At 37.2% G+C, this 14,950-nt stretch overlaps 1 protein-coding gene across 3 annotated transcripts in view; it reads right to left on the minus strand.

Moving 5' to 3' along the window:
- The window catches only part of LOC121320038 (synaptotagmin-1-like), a 188,876-nt gene that overhangs the window by 89,394 nt on the left and 84,532 nt on the right, over positions 1-14,950 (minus strand). For all 3 annotated transcript variants that reach the window (XM_041258164.1, XM_041258163.1, XM_041258165.1), the window contains one exon: positions 88-172. The gene's annotated coding sequence lies outside the window, so the exon portion shown is untranslated. The remainder of the gene's footprint in view (positions 1-87; positions 173-14,950) is intronic.

Genomic DNA, 14,950 nt, shown 5'->3' on the forward strand with positions numbered 1-14,950 from the left:
CAAAGCTTTATAAAATAAAATGTAGTGCAGTACAGGTACAGTACTTACATGGGATATCATTACATTGGAAAAAAAAAAAATACTAACCTTTTATTCAACAGCACCCGTTCAGACAAAATGCAATAACTTCACACTTGATATTGTTCTGGAAAGACCCTGTGTGTTTCAGAGCCTGAAAAAATAAAGATAAGAACCTTATTACTAACAGATCCAGAAGATGATTTAACAGTTTTACTGCTGCTTTAGTAAACGTAGTAGTACATACAGTACACAGCTGCACTGCAGATGAGTAAATATAAACTGCACTAAATTACTCTAAAAACGACTCCAAACAAGTGCCAAAGTGCCACAGAAAATTCCTTCAAACATTATATAACGAGATACCCCTGCATCTGTAACTCTATGTACAGTTATAGCAAGATATCTTCACCTGGGCTTCTACTTTCTGTGCATCTTCACCCTTATATATTGTGTAATATTGCAGTTTTAAAATATAACTATAATAGGAATTTACCAGTTTTCCATGGTTTCAAATATGCTTTACACTGAGTTTTACTATGTTTGCCTATGCCTTACCATGATTTCAATGCTCTATACAATGCGTTGTATTACTTTTACCATGCTAAACTTTTATAAGTACTTCAGTTGGTTTTGATATCCAGAAAAGGCTTGTAACATTGAGTTACAATACCATGTGTTAAGCTGGCATCTGACAAGTTAAGAACTCTTCAGTTCATTACATACAGCAGTACAGCTCAAAGAGGCATGACAAAATCCATTACTATAATTTCATCTGCCTTCAGTTTACTCACAACAAACAATCCCTCAAGGGCGTTACAGGTCACAGAGAGCCTTCTTCAATTCTATAGTGCGCCATTGCATTTTATTTTTTGTTTCAGATGAAAAATGTGTATCAGTAACCAAAGTTACTGTTTTTAAATGAGAAATTATTGGTACAGGCTTTTTATCTCTATTTGTCTACACTTAAGTGTAGGGATTCAGTTTGTCTGATAACAGCACTTATTTTTGCAAAACTACCTTTTCTGTCACAGTACACTGAAGCTGGAAATTAAAGAGCTTTGTCTTTCTCAGCAGTACAGATAACGGTATATAGTTAAGATACTGTTTTTTTTTAGATTTTATTTTTTTTAAGCTTGCTTTTGTGAAACTGCAACAACAAAATAAGCAGTTAAAAATGCATGCAGGGAATTAAAATAAGACAGAAACTCAACATTCTCTAAGCAGTGCAACTACAACGTGCTCAGTAAAAATCACATTCCAATATAAAGGTAAACTGTAACACTTGAAGAGGGGTTGTTCATTTAGTTCACACTGTAAAATCGGACCCTGGACATAGAACTGACCCATAATGACTGTGCTTGCACTCAGCATATTCTTAGAGCGGTCTTGTTTAGTTTCATCTCAATATCGAATAAAAATCCAGTTGGGTGTGTGTCCAATATTATAAAGTCAATGTTCAATCACAGAAAAGAATTATCGGTATCATATGACTGTACAATTTAGCATGCTGACCAATAAAAGTAATCACTGTTTAAAAAAGTTGAAGCTATGTGAGTTATTTAAAGACTGTTTTTGAAGTCTGTTTTGATTATCGGGTCATTAAAGGTTGCTATTCATTAAACTCGAGTGACGTTAAAGAAACCAACGTCAGTCTAGCGTTAATGAGCTTGGTGAGCAGGACCCCCTATCTGCTGATGGCCAACTGTATAATAAACACTGACATGAGCATGATGATACTTAATATGATACTTCTACTTGCAAACTACATTGAGCTTCTGACAGACCTATTTCATGGCCCAAGCAGCACGTACATGAATGTAAACAAGAATCAAGACCAGATTTATTTATTTTTCTTTAGCTGAAAAAATAATAATAATAATAATAATAATAATAATAATAATAATAATAATAATTGGAAAAAACTTCAAAAGTGACTCCAAAAATGAGGAAAAATAATCTACATTGAATTCATCAGCTCACATGCTGTAAAGGAATGGCTGATTCAACCAATATGTTTCATTTGCAATATAAAACTCCACCTATTAGAGAGTTTACAGACGATACTCTTACATGGAGTTCTGCAATTATCCCACAAGTGAGGACGGCTGTTTATGAGTGAAATAAAAACAACATCCCATGAACGTACAGAGAGTATTCTGTTTATATAAGTACAACTTCTCGAAACGAAAGTATGGTTAAAACTGTCGCTGAATGCGTGATGTGGAACACTGTTGTATTAACCAATGTGTGACAGTAGTCAAAGTGATTTAATCAGAAGCTTGACATTTCAATTGTATGACAATAAGCTGAGGTTGAAATCAACAGAAATAATATTAAACACATTGTTCTTTATCTCAGTATAAATACTAATGTAGTTTTATTATATGGCAGAAAGCAATATAAACATTGATCTGCATGTTCATGCAAGAAAATAAATGAGAAGTTTTCTTGTCTGTTTAGTTACAATACCATCTAAACGGCTTTTTAATCTCAAAACTGTGCCTAACGAGATGAATGTTTTATCATACTGCAGCATTTGTTTTTTTACCCTATTGTTCACAATAGAAGTCCAGTTTAATTATGCACTGCACATGCACATAGCTGCTTATTTCTTTGAATGCAGCATTAAATATGGTTGCACACAATCCTGATGCTGTGTCTCTGTGTGTTTTTAGAAGTATTACAAAACTTGTAATTATGGAAATGCACAACATATTGTCTGCCCATACACTTGAAAAGGAAAATTCTAGACACCATTATGATGTATTGTTGTATTTCCTAAAAATAATATATTTTTGTTATCATATAGCTGACAGGAAATGACAGGAACCCCATCTGTCCAATTTGTGGCCAAATTTAATTACATTCCTTCACCACGGAATTAGGAACACATTCATAATATTTCTTTATCTCTTCTGTTTTGTGTGTGTGTGTGTGTGTGTGTGTGTGTGTGTGTGTTTTTTTAATGTTTCTAGCAATGCACTGGCACCTTTTTAAACAATATCACATATCAGCTTGCTCCTCTAGTTTAAAATAGGTGCACATTTATTCAAATCAAATACTGTGACGACACGTCCAAGCACCTTAATTAATATGGCCAACATCCAAACTGTTACACATTAGTGAGTGGAAAGGAAATATAATCCTGACTACTTTGTGGTTTTCAACTAGAACCTTTTTTTTTTTTTTTTAGCTGTATCTTCTCAGATCCATTATTTATGGTCTGTTTTCTCCATCTATTACCCATCCCCCTGAAACAACCCTGCCTTGCGGTGATGCTGACTTGAAAAAGCATTTGGAGCAGCTGCTCCCTGTCATAGTCTGCTATTGGTCCAGCAGCATGCTGTGCACCTCTCCTCTCTTTTACACAAGGACCAAGTGCCCTTCCCATCTCCGACATGGACAACCTTGCTGACTGAAATCGAAATGCTTGCACTATTTTCTGTTTGCCACACCTGTTCATCGTGGTATTGTTCAGAGCAACGGTACTCAACTCTGGCCCTCGAGATCTAGTCCAGTCCTGGTCTTTGTTCCTTCCAACAAGGTCTTTTAGTTTAGTTAATTGCCTCTTAGCAGCTTCAAGTAATTGCATTCGAACCTGCTTGGAGTAAAAACCAGGACTGGAATAGATCTCGAGGGCCAGAGTTGAGTACCGCTGGTTTAGAGGGTTGTATTGTCTTTATTTGTTTGCAAAATGAGTAGCAAAGTACCACAAAATGAAAATACTGCACTGTATGAAATAAACGACTACTGTATGTAGCAATCCCTTAAGATATATGTGTTGACTTCTTGACTTTTAGAAATACTAAAATAAACTTAGTAAATGTATTGACAAACATTTCGACTGAAGCTGGATTAAAGGGAGATCACTCTTAGAGCAAACTCTGAACTGAAATCAAATTGAAATAGTTAATGTATCAACCCTGTGGTTTGCTGGGATGTTACTAAGCAGCGACTAAAAATGTTTGGTAAACATTGGTTGTCAATTTAATCTTCATCAAGGATTTAGCTAAAGTGGCAATTCATTTCTTGGTTCCTCATTATTTTTGAACACAATTACCATATGGAATAAAGATGTAGCATTAAATATAAGATGTGGCAGGGGCATTGGTGGAAAAGAGATTTCCCTGCACATACTTTATACTAGGCTATTACCTTGGCATGTGTGAGTAAAACAATTATAAAGAGTTCACATTTTTTCCTAAAGCTAATAAGATTAGAAAAAAAGTACAAACACAAAGGTAAACAATTACGACAAACAGGAAGTGCTTCATAACTGCCATGGAACTAATACATAGATATTGACAAAACACAGACGTACCAGGGCATTTATTTTAAAAAGTTTCAAGACTTATCAATTATCTGTTAGCATTCAGGGGGTGTTTAGCAAGTATTTCATTCCCAGATTAAAAGCTATTAGTCAACACTGGCAGGTGTACAAGGACAGGAACGTGGAGGAGCAATTTATATATTTGTATATCAGAAGCCCATCAAGCCTTCGTACCATAATAAATAATGGCAGGGCTGCAATGCGCAGACCGATGGAAAAAAACAACCTCAAACAAACAGATTTTGTATGGCTGCTAACAAACAAATTTAATACTGTAAAAGTGAATAATTCTTATCTGTTCAAACATCTTTCACTGCCAGGTGCCAATTTAAACAGAAGAACTAAATTTTAAGTCACAAAATCTGCTCGGAATAAGGACTGACACTAATAACAAATCTTGTGCTTCAGCCAATACTCTTTTCAAAAGACGAATGCAAGGTTCCAGGCAGGCTTCCAAAGAAGCTGTCTATATCCTCAACATTGCATGGTCTGATCATTAATACATTTTTTAGATGGTATCTATATTTATATATACATTATATGGTTTCTCGGTTTTAGTATAAACAGATAAAACACCACCAAAATAAAACAAATAAATATCATGTGTTTACCCTACAAACACTGAAAGAATACAGGGGATATCCACTTTTTTGTGTTCACTTACCCCTGATTATGGTGTGGATTACTGAATTTTGTTGAAAAACAGGTGCAGTAAGCACTTGGATTACCATCTGTGCTGTTGTTTGATTTGAGCAGTTCTAAGTGTGCCTCAAAACTCCTCAAGGGTACTTTTTGGTATTAAAACCACTGTCCTACAGTTTACTTTTCTGCTTGGAGACAATCCAAAGATCTTTCACAGTATAATTAGACCATTTTACTCGGAATATACATTCCACTACGTGTACTTGGAATACAGGATTCACTGGGGATTTTAGTGGGGGTGTATCATATAGATTTCAATGGGAAGATATGTGGTTGAAAGTTGAGATACTAGGAATAATCTAGCCTGAAATCAGAGGCGTTGAACAACTTGACCTTTATGCATTGACTTGCTATTCAAGAATAAACAGATTTTTAGAAGGAAGACACCATCTGCTGTATATAGGAAGACAAGACTGCATTCAATTAACCAAAAGACACTTTCGAAGTGGAGTTTAAATGGAGGATTGGCTTCATGTCAGATGTGAAGAGATAATGGAGTGATGTTTATGTTTGTATTCCACCTATTCAGTAGACATAGTATCAGAAATTATAATCATGACAGAACAGAATGTTGGGAACCAAAACAAGCTACCTCAATGGTTACGACATTGGTATTTCATTCTCTGAACACAGGTTTTTTTTTTTTTTTTTTTTAAATCTGTGTTGTCTTAAGATGGCTTACTACTGCAATAATGGCCTTGGCTCAGACTTCAACCAGTCACCAGTACCCAGGAAATGCCCTGGACCTTGGTCGCCAAAGCTGAATTAGAAAATTCATAGATAATCTCAGCCAATCAGTTTATCAGTGTTGTTATCCTACAGTAGTGTAGATTTGCGCTGAACAACTTTAGAATCGTGAAGCGGCTTTTTTTCAACAGTATGACTCATCCATTTGCATCACACAAAGTTATTCCACAAGCAGTCTGGGTGAAGCAGAATAATCAGACTGTCTCCCTGAGTCTGTTTATAATGTTACATGCCATGGGCATCCTTGAACTGCCTGTGAGGCTATGCACAGAGTAAAGTAATGAGGAGAAGTCACCGGAATTGCAACTGGGCAGGAAAGTGCTCAAGGCATTGTCTCGTTCGATTATACCTTTCACATGGAGCATACAGAGTGCTCCAGCAAGCTCACATGGACAGATAATACCTTGAATTGGTTTTCTCTCTAAAAATGTCACTTCTTTCAATGAATCTTAAATAGGTCCGCTGAGCGGTTATCATTTCCGTTTCTGCACAGCAGTCTTTCTTGCATTTAATGTCATTCATATTGATTTTTGTTATTGTCTTTACATTTTTGGAAATCAACAGTGCAGTTTTCTACTGGTGTCAGGCTGCTTGCCAGTGTTCTGATGTGCAGTCCTAGCAGTCTGCTTACATTTTACATTATGGAGGAACTCAGAAGTTTCTGTGTTTAAGGGTAAGATGAAACAGCAGTGTGAGTACACAAAGCAGCTCTACAGACAAATAAATATAAATAGTGTGATTTAAAAAAAAAAAAAAAAATCATATGTACATTCCTTTCTTGTATCAGTTCCTTTGAACCAGTTTTCAACTTGTGTCCCACAAAGTACTGTATTACAAAGTACTGTATGTGTTTTACATCCTGTTAAAGGTTCACTTAGAAACTTTTCTTTTGCTTGATGGGCCAGTAGTCTATGGTATGGTGTGTATACGTCTTGTGTATTAGTTATTGTTAAAAAATGTCTCTCTTATACAAGCATGATTTTATTTACATGTCATTGGTCACAAAACAGTTCAGAATTGTGGTAGGTTGATCACAACAGGAGCAATCCCACCGTTGATTAATGGCCCAAGTGAAAACAAATACCAGTCACAACAGTTATAAAACAATAAACAATATACAGTCCAGTTTATCACAGGCATAGCAGTGTCCTGAAGCCTAGGAAAACTAGAGGGAAAGTCCATGAAAACATGGTGAATCACATTGTGAAGCACAATAAATGCCGAGTACGAACATGGAAAAATCATAAGAAGCTGTAAAATTACTGTGCAAAGAGAGAGTGCAGAACAGTGATCTTTTCAATGACATTGGTGTCCTCGCAATGTTTATTTGGATATATGGAATCATTTGAAACAGGAAATAAGGCCACCCTTACCAAGGACTTGCTGCTCAGTCGCCTGCATGTAAAGTTCCAGGTGCGTTTTTAATGCACTGGCAAGACAGTGAATTTGTTCATCCTTGCTCTAATAAAAACACACACAATATGCCTAAGTAGAGGCTTACGCTGATCCACACAGCTGGCAGATCAATATATTTGAATGCGTAAATGTCTATTAATATGCTTCTCAACCTCTGGGAAGATGACTGTGTGTGTTCTCCATAATGCTCACCAAGAAAACAGTTACCCTTTCCTCGCTTCCTATCAAGGTCAGACGTTGACCTTTCCCTCGAGTTTGGCTCAAATATATTGTGCAGCTGTAGAGCTTTATGTGCAGTATCCCTCCATAACAAGCATGTACAGGATCCGTTTCTGCTGCTTGTTGCATTCTAGAGAATTGCAAATATATATTTTAATATTACATTGTCTTTTATTTTCTTATTCTTTTTACAATATTTTTTATAGTTACTGCTTTTTGTAAGTCTGTGTGAAGCAACTTGAACCTCTTGGTATGAAAGGCGCTCAACAAATACAGTTTATTATTATTATTATTATTTATTATTATTATTATTATTATTATTATTATTATTATTATTATTATTATTGGACAGGGTACCCAGCAGTTATTTCCCCATTTATCCTGACGTGGCTGAGGCAAGGCTTTAAAGAACATAATCAACACTGTTATCAAGGTCCAATCCAAGTTATTCCATAAGCAGAATGATTAAAGTGCAGCTTGCAGGCTTTGGAACAACATGTGGTGAGGTAACACTTCCAGGATTATGAAAGCCACGTTCTTCCTTCATCAGATCTGTCTCAGACACTGCCTATTAGTTCACAAAGGAACTCAATACATCAGGACAATCATGACAGGTGTCTCCCCCCAAGTGTGGCTGCTCAGCCTGGGCTGCCTTGTGGATGGAGCAAACAAGCGTGAGGGAGAGAGAGAGAGAGCGCGGAAAACGGAACACTTCATTGGTGCAGGGCCAGTGAAGAACAGCCTTGTATTAGCCTTCAGCTCTTCACAGAATAACAAATTCATATCTCTTTTTTATGTCAGTCCCAGATCCATAGGCTTCAAAGACAAGGTTATCTGAGGTAAAATAATCATTTCCTTGCCAACTCGCTCATACAATAGTCCCAGGATGCAGTGCTGTGGAACACGTGGGTGCCTGCAATGCATACCAATTCAAAATCTTCGGACACAGTAGATTACATGGGTGCCATTTAGTGGCTAAACTGAATGCAATACTTTCTTGTTTCTTACAAGCATATTCAGCATCACTCAACAGGGACTAAACGTGGGTAGGAGCTACTGGTAAATGAACAAAGCTAATTGTTTTATTTTTCTTAATGGTGCCGCACTAAAATGTTACCAGATGACTTTGACTTTCATGAGCTTAAATGAAACTTCTAAAGAAATGTTACAGCTCAGCAAACATAATCTCAATAAAAATGTAACATAGTCAGAGATATGAATGAAACCTATTGATGTTTATAGCTATTTACAATATGACATTATGGTGACGCAAACACATCTCATTTTAAATGAGCAAAGTTCTATTTTAAAAATGAATCGGAACCAAAAAAAAGAGCTCCATAGCCATCAATAAATGCACTGTAAAGAAATGCATCGGTGTAGGCAGCTTAGTAGATGGGTAACTTCATTATAAACCTGAAGGAAACTGAATGCTTAGGGTTTAAAAGGATATCTAAAAAATAAATAAATAAATAGAGAGCGATTACTACCTTTAAAGCCCTAATTTTATCCACACCACTTATATGTCTCTTTGGCAAAGCAGTGCAATGGAGGAAGATAAGAGAAGACTCGACCCTAACATCTTCAAAAGGATTTATAATCTCTGTGGCCAACTGATTCAAAGGGGAAAGTTTTTCATCTAAAAGAAAAGAAAATGAGTCACCCTGGCTTGGTACATATGCAGTCACTTGAAGAAATGTATCCCCTCTGCTGATGAAAAGCAGTGTTTTTTTTTTATTTTTTAAACAATGTGTGGTCAGTTGTCTTTGCAGTCTCTACAGTTGTCAAAGGTTAATTTTAAAATCTGATATTGTTTATCCCCAATCTAACTCTGAGTATGTGAATCAATGAAACACAAGCAATTCTGTGTGCACTGATGTGCACTGAAAATGATATGTGTCCTGGACTCTGAAGGTCTTATCTTTCATTTATTTACTCCTTTGCTTACTGTACTGTCAATGACAAATGTACTAAAATGAAACATTACATTAAAACTAATACATCGATTAAATTAAAACTGAAATACATATAATTCAACAGCTTGCCTTGCATTTGAGAGTAAATATTCATTCAGTGCATTTTTGCTGGTTTATTATTATTTTATATTAAATTGTACTGCAGTTTTGCTCTATTGCCAGAAGAGCTGAAGTTTCCTCATAGTTCAAAATGTAATAATCTTCACCTTAAAAATAATTAAAAAAATAAAAAGGTCCTTAAAAAAAGGTCCTTGTAAAGTGCAATGTAATGCCAATCTTGATTGAGTGACACAGTAACAATGATGCTGGTTTAAAGCATTCCAGTTCATTCCTATAGGGGTCATGTTAACTTCTATTTCATATTGAATCACATGTACAGCAAATTCACAATAATCACTTTAAATGCAAATACTAATCCAGGATGTAAGAAATAACCCACTCAAAAAATGAAAATAATTACACAAACTGGCTTTTTTAAGGAAAAAAATAAGAAATATATTATGTATCCTTCCACTGAGAAAAAATAGTCCCTGAAGACTGTTTGACTGTAACTTACTGTATTTTGTACTTTTTTTATTTGCCATAAACATTACATCGAACACTGCCATTTATAGTAACATTTTTCGAGGCGAAATGGCATTTGTGAATTGAAAGCAGATTGATTTCTCACTTCTGAGGCAAGATTCCTGGAACAGCCAAACACTGCACTGGCACTCCTGTTTTTTTTTTTTTTTTTTTTTTTTGGGGGGGGGGGGGGGGTTTGTAAGAAATTATTCAAGTTTAGCAGTCTTCAAGAGAAGCTGACGAATAATTTACGAGGCTGTTTTCACACCTATGCCGGTAACCGGCATCATTTCCCTAGATTATAAACCAGCATTAGATGATATGTGGACTAAACGGCTCCTGTGTCAGTTTGTGTAGGGCCCCAGTCCTTCCCGTCCAAGGCAAGCACAATAGCATTCTATTCTGAACCCAGCCTTGTTTAAAAGCCCAACGGTTTTGTCAGCAGAGAGTAGGAGAGATTTTAATTCTGTTTTAAATATGTTTCTGAAGGGGAGTGGTGAGATGTATCTGTTGTGTCGAGTTTAAACATTGCATACTCGCTAGTCAGTTTTATAAGGCACTATTTAGTTTAACAAGTAGATGTAGCTGCTGCATATACAGTATATTGAGTGAGACTTGCGTGGTGATTTCTCAGACGGCTTTTGAATAGTGTTACTGCTACTGCTTGCCTCAGAGTTTTGTTTGTTCTGTTCTCTGATTAAATAAATACCACAGTATTAGTAAAAAAACAGATTGTTGAGTGATTTAAATGCTGTTTCAGTTGTAAGTTGACATTTTTACCTACAAAAACACTGTTTACATAACTGTTACTATTGAAGCGTAGTAATACTAATAGATCAGGTAAGTAAGTTGGTCTATGATGTCAAAGCCGTGCGGTAAGACAATTATTACCGCACAGTCATGTGATTTTGTTTAGCCAATCACAGCACTTAATTTATCCAAGCCATTTTATAAATTCAGAATAATTTACTAAATTAAAAATCTTTATTAAAAAGATTCATTGGGGCTTTACTGGAAGGGTCTTAAACACGAGCGCAGGCTTAACAAATCACATTATGCCCCTGAAAAAGTAGTGTTTTGTTTTTATTCTCTTAATTTTTATAAATAATAAACACATGCTACAACATTTTCTAAATAAAGATTGATTATTTGATTGATCTAAACAGCAGCAGGTAGTAACACCACCGCCATACGGACCGCCTTGTTGTCAAGGGTTTTCCTTCTTCAAATAAACACTTGACAACCAGGATGGGAGAAAACATTGCAGCGTGTGTTTATTATTTATAATAATAAAAGAATAAAAACAAAACAAAAACCTAGCCCGATCTCGGGTCCTACCTAAAGTTTAAGCAGATTTTTCTCTAACTAATAACGAGACAGGCTCAGCTTGTTCTTCTTTTATCCTTGCTCTAGTTGCTTTGGAATTCATCATACACAGTACACAAAGGGTCCAGAGAAGGAGTGTGCCAGGCTTGCTTTCATCTCATCACATTGCCAAAAATATATTTCACTCTTTTTTTTTTTTTTTTTACTCATTTTTGAAAAACTAGATGTTTGAAAATTTTGCTGAAGCCTTACAGAAATAGATTTGAAAGAAAATGAAAACTCCTGTACCAAACAAGCATACACCAGAGCCATGTCAGGATCTCTCAAAAGTAACATGCAGAACTGTGCTTCCAACAGTAAGGGATGCTGTAGTTATTAAAGTGCAAGGCAGAGCAATTGTTTTATCATTACAAAATAACAAAATAATAGTATCAAAGCAGAAATAAATAGCTTAGATGGGAGATTTGCCTAAATAAATAATGAATGAATTGGAGCCTGATCTTGTCAGCTCTCCGTTGTTAAGCAAGGCTGGACCTGGTTATGTGACCTCCAAAGCAAACCAGGTGCTGCAGGAAGGGGTGTTGGGGGAAAGTACCCCAGCAGGTTTTTTTGGGGCACGGTTTCTTTGTATGACATGCCAAAGGGATCATCTACATTATTACAATATTACATTTATTTCCTGCTTAACATTTATTAGTATTTTATATCCAGCTCTGTTTTTTTTCTGTTAAAGATTTCTACTTCACATCTAGAACAAAAGTGCTTTGGCATACAATTGCAGCTCTGTTGGGTTTTTAGAAACAGTGAGATACATACAGTAAAAGCAATCCTTTAGTGAGCCCAATGCTGTTGCATAGAAGTGCTGGTTGTGACTCCAACCCTGTTCTGTGATGTTGTTCTTCATCAGAGATGGTAGAAAGGACTTTCATGTTTTCTCTCTGAGCTAAGAATGTATATTCATGAGACAGGCAAGCTTATAGAGTACTCTATGACATTTGGTCTATTTTGTGAAATCTACTAAACAAGGAAATAGGCACCCCTTAATTACCACTGTATGATTTGAGCCTGTGCACATGCCTCAATTCTAGACCTATTATGGCAATTTGTCTGCCAGCAATGCTATGGTAGCATTTACATTTTACAAGACTGATCATAATATCTCTCCTAAATTAGAATTCACATACTAACGGTCTGAATAATTGAGTTAAATTAAAACAGTATAATAACATCCCTTTATTGAAATGAACTTGTCACTTCAACCAGGCAGAGGCTTGTGATAGAAAGTAATTTGGAATAAAATGTATAAAATGAAATATCCAAAAACGCAAATTATTTTTACTGCGCAATCTGTAAGAAGTCTTCTGTAAATGCATTAACATCTCATCTCAATGTTGAAGCTGCTTTCTATCTTAGGTTTTATTGTACAAAGTGAATGTAACTTTCCACATGTTGTTTTAGAGAACCTGTGGAAGGGTGGGGGTATTCACTGACACGGGAGACAGAAGTTGGTACTTGAAAACATAGCACAGGTGCCCAGTTTAATTTATTTTTCTTTTTGATTTATTTTAGCCCGCAGAGGGCGCTGTTGTCTGTGTGACTGTATACCGGCAATGGTAATCAGGACCACAGGGTTACCAACACAGGCTTCTGCTGGTTCGTGCAGGCGCAAAATCAAAAGTAATAATGAAAACCAAAGGCGAAATGAAAAGGGAAAGTAAAACACAATAGTAAAACTACAAAACAAAAGTGCTGCTTACGCAGTGCCCCCACTGCCGCTATGCCGGTCAGCTCGGGTCTCCGTCCTACGCTTTGCTGTGCACTATACACTGGAGTGGCCAAGGTTCCCCTATCACTACACATGTCTCCTCAGGTAGGTAACCATATATTAATCACCATATATTAACAGCTGTCTTCCTCAACTGTGTTTGCCTGATTTTATTCTTTCGCTCCCACCACTGGCATTCCTGCCTGGTGTTTGTTTACGCTCACCTCCTCAGCTAGCGTCACTGGGTTTCCCCGGTCATAGCCACCTGAATGCACAACCAAATGCAGTACATATCACAATCCCCCCAAGGCCCTCCTCTCAGCCACTCAGATGGAGGGAAAACCAACACATCCTCTTCCCCACCTCTCGGTGTCATCGCCGTGACTGACAGGCGGATCTTACAAGGCTGCTGCCCTCTTCCTGCATGCGCCAGCCAGTCAGCACAGATCTCCCGTTACAGAACCCGTGGCCAAATTTTTATATAGAAATTTGTGACGGGGAAAGGGTATCTATATGCAGTACATTAGAGTTGCACATCTGTAAGATGTATTTATGAAACACTGTTTGAAAAAAAAGCACATCTTAAAGGTGTTGGTGTTGAAACAATCAGGTGAGATCTGTCAGTGAACGCCTGTGTATGTACAATACTGTGCAAAAGTTTTAGGTAGGTGTGAAAAAATGCTATAAAATAAGAATGCTTTCAAAAATAGACATGTTAATAGTTTATATTTATCAATTAACAAAATGCAAAGTGAGTGAACAGAAGAAAAATCTATATTTGGTGTGACCACCCTTTGCCTTCAAAACAGCATCAATTCTTCTAGGTACACCTGCACACAGTTTTTGAAGGAACTCGGCAGATAGGTTGGTCCAAACATCTTGCAGAAGTAACCACAGTTCTTCTGTGGATTTAGGCAGCCTCAGTTGCTTCTCTCTCTTCATGTAATCCCAGACAGACTTGACGATGTTGAGATCAGGGCTCTGTGGGGGCCATCCCATCAATTCCAGGACTCTTTGTTCTTCTTTACGCTGAAGATAGTTCTTAATGACTTTCGCTGTGTTTTTGGGGTCGTTGTCATGCTGCAGAATAAATTTGGGGCCAATCAGATGCCTCCCTTACGGTACTGCATGATGGATAAGTATCTGCCTGTACTTCTCAGCATTGAGGAGACCATTAATTCTGACCAAATCTCCAACTCCATTTGCAGAAATGCAGCCCCAAACTTGCAAGGAACCCCCACCATGCTTCACTGTTGCCTGCAGACACTCATTCGTGTACTGATCTCCAGTCCTTCGGCAAATAAACTGCCCTCTACTACAGCCAAATCAGTCCAGAGCACCTGCTGCCATTTTTCTGCACCCCAGTTCCTGTGTTTATGTGCATAGTTGAGTCACTAGGCCTTGTTTCCACGTCGGAGGTATGGCTTTTTGGCCACAATTCTTCCATAAAGGCCACTTCTGACCAGACTTCTCCGGACAGTAGATGGGTGTACCAGGGTCCCACTGTTTTCTGCCAATTCTGAGCTGATGGCATTGCTGGATATCTTCCAATTGCAAAGGGAAGTAAGCATGATGTGTCTTTCATATGCTGCAGTAAGTTTCCTTGGCCAACCACTGCGTCTACGGTCCTCAACGTTGCCCATTTCTTTGTGCTTCTTCAAAAGAGCTTTGACAGCACATCTGGAAACCCCTGTCTACCTTGAAATTTCTGCCTGGGAGAGACCTTACTGATGCAGTATAACTACCTTGTGTCTTGTTGCTGTGCTCAGTCTTGCCATGGTGTATGACATTTGACAGTAAACTGTCTTCAGCAACCTCACCTTGTTAGCTGAGTTTGGCTGTTCCTCACCCAGTTTTATTCCTCCTACACAGCTGTTTCTGTTT

Source organism: Polyodon spathula, chromosome 8 (assembly GCF_017654505.1).
Source record: "Polyodon spathula isolate WHYD16114869_AA chromosome 8, ASM1765450v1, whole genome shotgun sequence".
Lineage (NCBI taxonomy): Eukaryota > Metazoa > Chordata > Actinopteri > Acipenseriformes > Polyodontidae > Polyodon > Polyodon spathula.